Below are 12171 nucleotides of genomic sequence, written 5' to 3' on the forward strand. Positions count from 1 at the left end.
ATTTGTTAATAGGATTCGATGTTCATCTCATAGCGAAACCTGAGACCCCAGGGTCATATATTTTTTTTGTAGAGGGCCTTGAGATCTTTCTATATATGAACAGTATTTGAAAAAGATTTTTGAAATTTTACCCCTTTGGCCCCTCCCACAGCCCCCTGGGGGTGGGGGTCATATAATTCACAATTTTGATTGGCCAGTTATGTCTAAGAAGGTTTGTGCAAAATGTCATTGAAATTGCTTCAGCGGTTTTTGAGAAGAAGTCGAAAATGTAAATTGTTTACGGACACACGACGGAAAAATACAGTTTTGCAATTGACGTTTTATCTGTTCAGGGCAATCAACTAATATCACGGTTCTAACCAAAGGGAGATAACTCTATATTCAGAACGGAGATCATTACACTGATGTGCACTTGAATATTATTTAATGATAACAATGGTCTTTATGGGACGTGGATTTTGACGTTTATTCAAATCCAAGCCATTTGGAGACAGGCATATCATTGCGTGAAATTCATCAGGCGCGTAGTTAATATAGACTTGCTCAATTTTTAACTGAATTAGAAAATGTTTATTATATACAAACTCTGTGGGAAATAATCTTTTTACCTGCATGGCAAATTATAGTGCTTTACATTGTATTAAGAATTCTTTATATATCTATTCAAAAAAGTCATAAAGAACAAATTGAAAGTTATACACCGATCGCCAAAATATCACCAACGGATGTGTACAGGGTGTATTATAATTCCCCATTGATGTGACAAAATATCATCGCATATCATACGTTAGCGTTATTATGACATTTTATGGCTGTAAATCCAATGTAGTTTATTGAAAGATCGACATGTAGTGATTAAATATATACAACGGTCTTATACAACATTTGGTATTGTAAATTTCAAGAGTTGTGGATTTTTTTATATATGTATATGCCCAATATATGATAACCATGTGACAATTCGTAACAAATGTAAATTAAATTTTCAAAAAAATGGAATTGTAATGATCAAACTTTATAGAGATTACATTTTAACCCTGGAAGTAAGTAACTTCGATCTTGAAACACCAAGGAATCACCAGAAAAGGGATTAATACTATTCATAATTAGCACGGAAGGAGATCTAGAGGGATAGCTCCGGGTTCGGCGAGGAATCGGCAGGAACTTCGATATGGTACCGACTGTATATTTAATTTAATTAAAATAATATGGACGGCTGACAGCCTCTATATACATATCATATGACATATAACACAGACTACCTGTTATGCATGGTAAAGTACATTTGCGTTCCAAAAATTATCAATAATTACTATAGATGGCGTCCTTTAGATGGTTATTCGTCAAACCTGTTGTTGATGGATATTGGTATCTTTTTACATGTAATCGTTTTATCATCTTTACTATCACTGATTTATATTTCACTAAATGACTTGTGTGGTGTTACATGTACATGTATCACAGTGTAGATGCAATGCGTATTGGTGTATATACATTGATGTGTAATTATTTGTACACGATTCTCGTTGATACCATTTCCTCTTGAAAAATTTTATGTAACGCGTATATCAAGGTTTTGGGTTAACTTTCCATACATCATACATGTAATATTATATCAGTACAAGAAAATATTATCAGATGTCTTATTGTAACAAGCCAAAATATCATCGATCTGTTTAATCCACCGTCGCTGCTATCGTCGCGATCGGTGACTATAATTACAGGAGTTAGTAGTAGTGAACACTAGTATCACAAGGGTATACAGGTATAATAAAATATAATAGAAAAAAATCAGAGTTAACGGGATTTTCTTCACAGAGAAAAAATATAAAACGAAAAAAAATCCCAACTCTACTTTGTAAGTGATAATATAAATCCAAGTTAATTTATGAATGTTCTAAACTTACTTTAAGATGTTCTGGTAAATAGTTAAACGTGAAGATATATGAATGAACAATATTGATATTTAGAAAGATCGATTTTAGCTGCTATATATAATGAAGTAAGTTCCTGGTGGTATGCTTCTTTCTTCTTTCAAGCACAGGTGCTTAATGTACCAAGGTGTAATCAGCGCTCCCCTAAACCCTGATTGGCCTTCTCGTATGTACATGTATGTCTAGATGCGAATGTAGAGTGTTACAGTGTACTAATCCTACACTTACATCTACGTTTGTCTGTTTTCTGCGTTTGTGGATGGATCTGAGGTCCCTAATTATGGTGGGAGACTTGGATACACCTACCAGCGATTGTTTCCTTCCATTCACATTGGTTCAACCCTGACTACTCCCTTCTTTTAGTGGACTGTGATACATTGTACGATATTTAAAGTGTGGTTTTAAACGAAATATTACGCTTGTTTCTGAGCATACATATCTTTACCAACTTGTCCAAGTATATATCCATACTTTGTATATTAGAAGGAAAACTGGTCAGCATCAGACAAACGGTTGATAAACAGCAAATAAAAGTTAATTTTTTTAACATTGACTGTGAAAGCATTATCACGAACATTTCAATTATTTTTATTCAAAAATGAATTGTCAGAAGATCTTTGCCAGCTATTGTGTACCGAACTATCCGTCAAACTTTCCTAAGAGAGCTTACACATGTACTTATAAATAATGTAGCCTTCTTAGCATCAATCGGAGTTACTTCCCTTTCACAGTCTAGATAGCACGGAAAATTGAGTCGGTCGATACTTTAATAGATTAAGTGACACGCGACATGCAAATCAGGGTACACTATTCAACAAACTTGTAAAATGTAAATTATAAACTATGGAAAAGTAAATCACAAAGAATTAAATGGTTCATTGATGTTTATGTCAAGTCTGTACAAATAAATCTTGTTTTCTAAACAAACCATATTAAGCATTAATGTCACATATGTACTAGACCCGAGCTGCTCTAATGTTTTATTGGTGTCAGATACACCCTATAATAATAATTGTAAAAATATTAATATAATTCAACAATGAACAACTATCACTATCGTTACATTCACCCCTGGAACATGTCATAACAAACTGAAGGCAGTTCAATAATAATGAAAATAAAACCCACCACTAACCGATCATAGACCTACAGACTTCCTTTGGAGATTAGTGACCTAGGAAGCGGTGACGCTTATAACTTCATAGTCACACAGTCAACAACAGTGTACCGTTATTCGATCATTTTGTTGTATACCAAAGATCCATTTACCTGTGTTTTCTGCTACCTACAGTTTCATTATGAGAAAATCCAGGGGTGGATATGATGTTAGTGATAGTACCCCCTGGGGTATAGAGGATGATCACAGACCTACAGAGACTTCATTTGAAGATTATATTACTAGTGAGGTATAGCGACACCTAACTTCAAAGTCATACAGTCAATCAAAGTGAAGAGTACTGTACCGTTTTTCGATTATTTTGATATAGTATCACATAAAAAATATAATGTTCAAACCTAAAATAATGAGAAATTTAATACACAAACTAGACTAAAAATGTCCATCAAGGGATTATACTGTTTCAAAAAATGTCTATTAAAAGATTCATTTATTTATATGTATTACCAAGACAGTTTTACCAAGACAATCAATTCATTATTATTTTGAGTTACACAAATTACCGTGTTAAGAACGCTCTAAAATCATCAAAATCAATTGTAAAACTCATCTCAGCAATTTTAAATCGTACATTTGTTCCCGGAGTGACCCCCAGACCCCTTATAAACTAAAATCTCACGCCTTCGGCGCTCGTAATTCAACAAAATGCATCGTAAAACTTATCTCAGCCATTCTAAATCGTACATTATTTCCCGAGGGAGACCCCCGGACCCCCCAAACACCAAAATCTCGCGCCTTCTGCGCCCTCAAACTCGCACCCTAATTTGTGTATTCTTCTATAGATGTGTACAAGGGTTATATGTATTAATATATGAAAAATATATATCAATTATCTCATGTGGATACGGGGCGCGTGAGGGGGGAGGGGGGTACGAAATATTGAGGACCTTTGCCCACCCCCCCTCCCCCAATTACGTTTCATTTTCCTACGCCACTGAAGAGTATTTGGTTCCATCGAATCTGTGAATTCAGAAGAAAGATTTTTGAAAAGTTAGCCAATTTGACCCCTTTTGGCCCTTCCCCTCAGGCCCCTGGGGGTCGGCCAGGACCAATATGGATATGATGTTAAAATGCTTGCTCGGGCTTATAATTCTAACCCAGTTTGACTAATTTCCTATGAAAACAAAGCAAATAATGTTCCTAAATTTGTTTTTCCTATATAAATTATAGTAAATTTGACCCCCTCCCCAGGGGAAAACCTGCGATCCAAGGGCCATGAAATTCACAATTTTTGTAAAGGGCCTTAAGACCTTCCAATCTATGAGGAGCATCTGGTTCCATCAAATCTATGAATTCAGAAGAAGATTTTTGAAGTTTTAGCCTATTTGACCCCTGTTGGCCCTGCCCCTCAGGCCCCTGGGTGTCGGCCAGGACCAATATGGATATGACTATAAATGCTATCTCAGACTAAAAAGTCTAACCCAGTTTGACTAATTTCCTATGAAAAATAAGCAAATAACGTTCATAACAGCTGTGTTTTTCCTATATATAAACTAAAGTAAACTTGACCCCTCCCCAGGGGGACACATGAGACCCCAGGGTCAGACAATTCACACACAATTTTTGTAAAGGACCTTAAGACCTTTCCATCTATGAAAAGTATTTGATTCTACCAGTTCCAGAATTTCGGAAGAACATTTTTGAAGTTTTATCTTATTTGACCCCTTTTTGGTCCCGCCCCTAAGGCCCCTAGGGGTCAGTCATTGAAAAAATGTTAATATGATTCGATGTTCATCTCATAGCGATAATTCTGACAACATTTGACTAATTTTCTATTATAAATGACCAAATAATGCTCCAAAATGTGTTTTCACAATATAAACCATAGGAAACTTAACCCCCTCCTCAGGGGGAAATCTGAGACCGAAGGGTCATATATTTTTTTGTAGAGGGCCTTTAGATCTTTCTATATATGAAGAGTATTTGAAAAAGATTTTTGAAATTTTACCCCTCTTGGCCCCTCCCACAGTCCCCTGGGGGGTGGGGGTCATATAGTTCACAATTTTGATTGGCCTTATGTCTTAGAAGGTTTGTGCAAAATGTCATTGAAATTGCTTCAGCGGTTTTTGAGAAGTCGAAAATGTAAATTGTTTACGGACATACGACGTATGACGGGCGACGACGGACAAAAGTCGATTAGAATATGTCACTTGAGACTTCGTCTCAGGTGACTTAAAAACTCGTCAAAATACAGTTTTGCAATTGAATTTTTAATCAACGAATATCACGGTTCTAATCAGAGGGAGATACCTCTATATTCAGAATGGCGATCGTTACACTGATATGCACAGTATTATTTAATGATAAAATTGTCTTTATGGGACGTTTTTTGAAGTTTATTCAAATCCAATCAATTTGGAGACATGCATAACATTGCGTGAAAGTTATCAGGCGCGTAGTTACCATAGACTTGCTCAATTTTTAACTGAATTAGAAAATGATTATTATATACAAACTCTGTGGGAAATAATCTTTTTACCTGCATGGCAAATTATAGTGCTTTACATTGTATCAAGAATTCTTTATATATCTATTCAAAGGAAGTCATAAAGAACAAATTGAAACTTATACACCGATCGCCAAAATATCACCAACGGATGTGTACAGGGTGTATTATAATTCCCCATTGATGTGACAAAATATCATCGCATATCATACGTTAGCGTTATTATGACATTTTATGGCTGTAAATCCAATGTAGTTTATTGAAAGATCGACATGTAGTGATTAAATATATACAACGGTCTTATACAACATTTGGTATTGTAAAATTCAAAGGTTGTGGATTTTTTTATATATGTATAGGCCTAATGTATGATAACCATGTGACAATTCGTAACAAATGTAAATTAAATTTTCAAAAAAATGGAATTGTAATGATCAAACTTTATACAAATTACATTTTAACTATGGAAGTAAGTAACTTCGATCTTGAAACACCAAGGAATCACCAGAAAAGGGATTAATACTATTCATAGTTTACACGGAAGGAGAGGGATAACTGGGTTAGGTGAGGAATCAGCAGGAACTATGATATGGTACCGACTGTATATTTAACTTAATTAAAATAATATGGACGTAGCTATATATAGGCCGACAGCCTCTATATACATATCATATGACATACTACACAGATTACCTGTTATGCATGGTAAAGTACATTTATGTTCCAAAAAGTATCATTAAAATTACTATAGATGGCGTCCTTTAGACGGTTATTCGTCAAACCTGTTGCTGATGGATATTGGTATCTTTTTACATGTAATCGTTTTATCATCTTTACTATCACTGATTTATATTTCACTAAATGACTTGTGTGGTGTTACATGTACATGTATTACAGTGTAGATGCAATGCGTTTTGGTGTGGATACATTGATGTGTAATTATTTGTACACGATTCTCGTTGATAACCTTTCCTCTTGAAAAAAGTTTATGTAACGCGTATATCAAGGTTTTGAGTTAACTTTCCATACATCGTACATGTAATATTATATCAGTACAAGAAAATATTATCAGATGTCTTATTGTAACAAGCCAAACTTTCATGGACCTGTTTAATCCACCGTCGCTGCTATCGGTGGCTATAATTACAGGTGTTAGTAGTAGTAATCACTAGTATCACAAGGGTATACAGGTATAATACATGTAGAGACATACCAGAGTTACCGGGATTGTCTTCACAGAGAAAAAATATAAAACGAAAAAAAAATCCCAACTCTACTTTTGTAAGTGATAATATAAATCCAAGTTAATTTATCAATGTTTTAAATTTACTTTAAGATGTTCTGTTATATAGTGAAACGTGAAGTTTGGACAGAGATGCAAAGATATATGAATGAACAATACTGATATTTAGAAAGATCGATTTTAGCTGTGATATATAATGAAGTAAATTTCTAGTGGTATGCTTCTTTCTTCTTTCAAGCACAGGTGCTTAATGTACCAAGGTGTAATCAAAGCTCCCCTAAACCCTGATTGGCCTTCTCGTATGTACATGTATGTCTAGATGCGAATGTAGAGTGTTACAGTGTACTAATCCTACACTTACATCTACGTTTGTCTGTTTTCTGCGTTTGTGGATGGATCTGAGGTCCTTAATTATGGTCGGAGACTTACCATTGGATACACCTACCAGCGATTGGTTCAACCCTGACTACTCCCTTCTTTTGGTGGACTGTGATTCATATACCCTATTTAAAGTGTAGTTTTAAACGAAATATTACGCTTGTTTCTGAGCATACATATTTTTACCAACTTGTCCAAGTATATATCCATACTCTGTATATTAGAAGGAAAACTGGTCAGCATCCGACAAACAGTTGATAAACAGCAAATAAAAGTTGATTTTTTTAACATTGACTGTGAAAGCATCAATGAATTGTCAGAAGGTCTTTGCTAGCTATTGTGTACCGAACTATCCGTCAAACTTTCCTAACAGAGCTTACACGTGTACTTATAAATAATGTTGCCTTCTTAGCATCAATCGGAGTTACTTCCCTTCCACAGTTTAGATAGCACGGAAAATTGAGTCGGTCGATACTTTAATAAATTAAGTGACACGCGACATGCAAATAAGGGTACACTATTCAACAAACTTGTAAAATGTAAATTATAAACTATGGAAAAGTAAATCACAAAGAATTAAATGGTTCATTAATGTTTATGTCAAGTCTGTACAAATAATCTTGTGTTTCTAAACAAACCATATTAAGCATTAATGTCACATATGTACTAGACCCGAGCTGCTCTATTTTTAATTTTTTATTGGTGTCAGATACACCGTATAATTATAATTGTAAAAATATTAATATAATTCAACAATGAACAACTATCACTATCGTTACATTCACCCCTGGAACATGTCATAACAAACTGAAGGCAGTTCAATAATAATAAAAAACCCACCACTAACCGATCATAGACCTACAGACTTCCTTTGGAGATTAGTGAGCTAGGAAGCGGTGACGCTTGTAACTTCAAAGTCACACAGTCAACAACAGTGTACCGTTATTCGATCATTTTGTTGTATACCAAAGATCCATTTACTTGTGTTTTCTGCTACCTAAAGTTTCACTATGAGAAAATCCAGGGGTGGATATGATGTTAGTGATAGTACCCCCTGGGGTATAGAGGATGATCACAGACCTACAGAGACTTCATTCGAAGATTATATTACTAGTGAGGTATAGCGACACCTAACTTCAGTCATACAGTCAATCAAAGTGAAGAGTACTGTACCGTTTTTCGATTATTTTGATATACACAAAAAATATAATGTTCAAACCTAAAATAATGAAAATTTGTTACACAAACTAGACTAAAAATGTCCATCAAGAGATTATACTGTTTCAAAAAATGTCTCTTAAAAAATTCATTTGTTTATATGTTTTACCAAGACAATCAATTCATTATTATTTTGTGCCGATGGTGTGAATCCGTTTTATTCAGATCGAGCTGGGTTGCATAATGGTAAGACAACACTTGCAATTATCATTTCTAAATGCAGGTAACTTTAAATCGAAAAATTACCGTGTTAAGAACGCTCTAAAATCATCAAAATCAATTGTAAAACTCATCTCAGCAATTCTAAATCGTACATTTTTTCCCGGGGTGACCCCAGATCCCTTATAAACTGAAATCTCGCGCCTTCGGCGCTCGTAATTCAACAAAATGCATCGTAAAACTCATCTCTGCGATTCTAAATCGTACATTTTTTTCCCGAGGGAGACCCTCGGACCCCACAAACACCAAAATCTCGCGCCTTCTGCGCCCCCAAACTCGCACCCTAATTTGTGTATTCTTCTATAAATGTGTATAAGGTTATATGTAATAATATATGAAAAATATATATCAATTATCTCCTGTGGATACGGGGCGCGTGAGGGGGGAGTGGGGTAGGAAATATTGAGGACCTTTGCCCTCCCCATTACTTTTCATTTTCCTACACCACTGATTCGCATCGAATCTGTGAATTCAGAAGAAAGATTTTTGAAAAGTAACCCAATTTCACCCCTTTTGGCCCCGCTCCTCTGGCCACTGGGGGTCGGCCAGGACCAATATTGATATGATGTTAAAATGCTTTCTCAGGCTTATAATTCTAACCCAGTTTGACTAATTTCCTATGAAAACAAAGCAAATAATGTTCCTAAATTTGTTTTTCCTATATAAACTATAGTAAATTTGACCCCCTCCCCAGGGGAAAACCTGCGATCCAAGGGCCATGAAATTCACAATTTTTGTAAAGGGCCTTAAGACCTTCCAATCTATGAGGAGTATCTGGTTCCATCAAATCTATGAATTCAGAAGAAGATTTTTGAAGTTTTAGCCTATTTGACCCCTGTTGGCCCTGCCCCTCAGGCCCCTGGGTGTCGGCCAGGACCAATATGGGTATGACTATAAATGCTATCTCAGGCTAAAAAGTTTAACCCAGTTTGACTTATTTCCTATGAAAAATAAGCAAATAACGTTCATAACAGCTGTGTTTTTCCTATATATAAACTAAAGTAAACTTGACCCCTCCCCAGGGGGACACATGAGACCCCAGGGTCAGACAATTCACACACAATTTTTGTAAAGGACCTTAAGACCTTTCCATCTATGAAAATTGTTTGATTCTACCAGTTCCAGAATTTCGGAAGAAGATTTTTGAAGTTTTATCTTATTTGACACCTTTTGGCCCCGCCCCTAAGGCCCCTAGGGGTCAGTCATTGAAAATTTGTTAATATGATTCGATGTTCATCTCATAGCGATAATTCTGACAACATTTGGCTAATTTTCTATTATAAATGACCAAATAATACTCCAAAATGTGTTTTCACAATATAAACTATAGGAAACTTAACCCCCTCCCCAGTGGGAAACCTGAGACCCCAGGGTCATATTTTTTTTGTAGAGGGCCTTGAGATCTTTCTATATATGAAGAGTATTTGAAAAAGATTTTTGAAATTTTACCCCTCTTGGCCCCTCCCACAGTCCCCTGAGGGATGGGGGTCATATAATTCACAATTTTGATTGGCCTTATGTCTTAGAAGGTTTGTGCAAAATGTCATTGAAATTGCTTCAGCGGTTTTTGAGAAGTCGAAAATGTAAATTGTTTACGGACATACGACGTATGACGGGCGACGACGGACAAAAGTCGATTAGAATAGTCACTTGAGACTTCGTCTCAGAAGACCTAAAAACTCGTCAAAATACAGTTTTGCAATTGACGTTATCACGGTTCTAATCAAAGGGTGATAACTCTATATTCAGAATGGAGATCGTTACACTGATATGCACAGTATTATTTAATGATGAAAATGGTCTTTATGGGACGTGGATTTTGACGTTTATTCAAATCCAAGCCATTTGGAGACATGCATAACATTGGGTGAAAGTGATCAGGAGCGTATTTACCATAGACTTGCTCAATTTTTAACTGAATTAGAAAATGTTTATTATTTACAAACTCTGTGGAAAATAATCTTTTTACCTGCATGGCAAATTATAGTGCTTTACATTGTATTAAGAATTCTTTATATATCTATTCAAAAGGAGTCATAAAGAACAAATTGAAAGTTATACACCGATCGCCAAAATATCACCAAAGGATGTGTATAGGGTGTATTATAATTCCCCATTGATGTGACAAAATATCATCGCATATCATACGTTAGCGTTATTATGACATTTTATGGCTGTAAATCCAATGTAGTTTATTGAAAGATCGACATGTAGTGATTAAATATATACAACGGTCTTATACAACATTTGGTATTGTAAAATTCAAAGGTTGTGGATTTTTTTATATATGCATAGGCCTAATGTATGATAACCATGTGACAATTCGTAACAAATGTAAATTACATTTTCAAAAAAATGTGGAATTGTAATGATCAAACTTTATACAGATTACATTTTAACCATGAAAGTAAGTAACTAAAACCCTGATTGGCCTTCTCGTAATGTACATTGTATGTCCCTAGATGCCAAATGTAAATTGTTACAGTGTACTACTTCGATCTTAAAGTCGTTAGCGTTATTATGACATTTTATGGCTGTAAATCCAATGTAGTTTATTGAAAGATCGACATGTAGTGATTAAATATATACAACTGTCTTATACAACATTTGGTATTGTAAAATTCAAAGGTTGTGGATTTTTTTTTATATATGCATAGGCCTAATGTATGATAACCATGTGACAATTCGTTAACAAATGTAAATTACATTTTCAAAAAAATGGAATTGTAATGATCAAACTTTATACAGATTACATTTTAACCATGAAAGTAAGTAACTTCGATCTTCAAGGGTAGCTATGGTGACCCCCTTATATCCCTACGGCCCAATAGTCCGAAGGCCCGTCAGCCCGAAGGCCCATTAGTCCTAAGGCCCGTTAGTCCGAAGGGCCAATAGTCCGAAGGCCCGATAGTCTAGGGGTGTAGAGATTGTGAGTGATTTGAACCCCTGGAGTATCGAGGATGTGGACATACCATGCAGTGTGTTTAGTTAGGTATATCAACATTATAACAGGGGCTGTGTCGGTTCATCATTTCACAAAGGACAGGTTCATATGCATCAAACAAGCCCAAAGACCAATATTTACTTCATCACCCGTGACCATAATCACTGACACGGGCATTGAGACAACATATTTGTATAATGTGGATAAATATCAAACAAGCCCAAAGACCAATATTTACTTCATCACCCGTGACCATAATCACTGACACGGGCATTGAGACAACATGTTTGTATAATGTGGATAAATATCAAGAAATAAACATGCATAAGGCTTTATTCATTAGCGGACAATACTTAGTATAGATTACAACTTGTGGACTCCCAGCGTAAGGAGTATACAATAATGGTACACTTTTGTAGGTACATCTGAAGCAAACATACCATTTAAAACATATCATAAAGTATACCAATACAAAAAAATAACAAAACACAACAACAACAGCACAACAACAAGAACAACAACAATAACAACAACAACAAACAAACAAACAGCAAAAATTAAATGCTAGAAACTGTATACGATCAATTTAAAAAGGCATTCGACTAAAAAGCT

Source organism: Argopecten irradians, chromosome 3, assembly GCF_041381155.1.
Source record: "Argopecten irradians isolate NY chromosome 3, Ai_NY, whole genome shotgun sequence".
Lineage (NCBI taxonomy): Eukaryota > Metazoa > Mollusca > Bivalvia > Pectinida > Pectinidae > Argopecten > Argopecten irradians.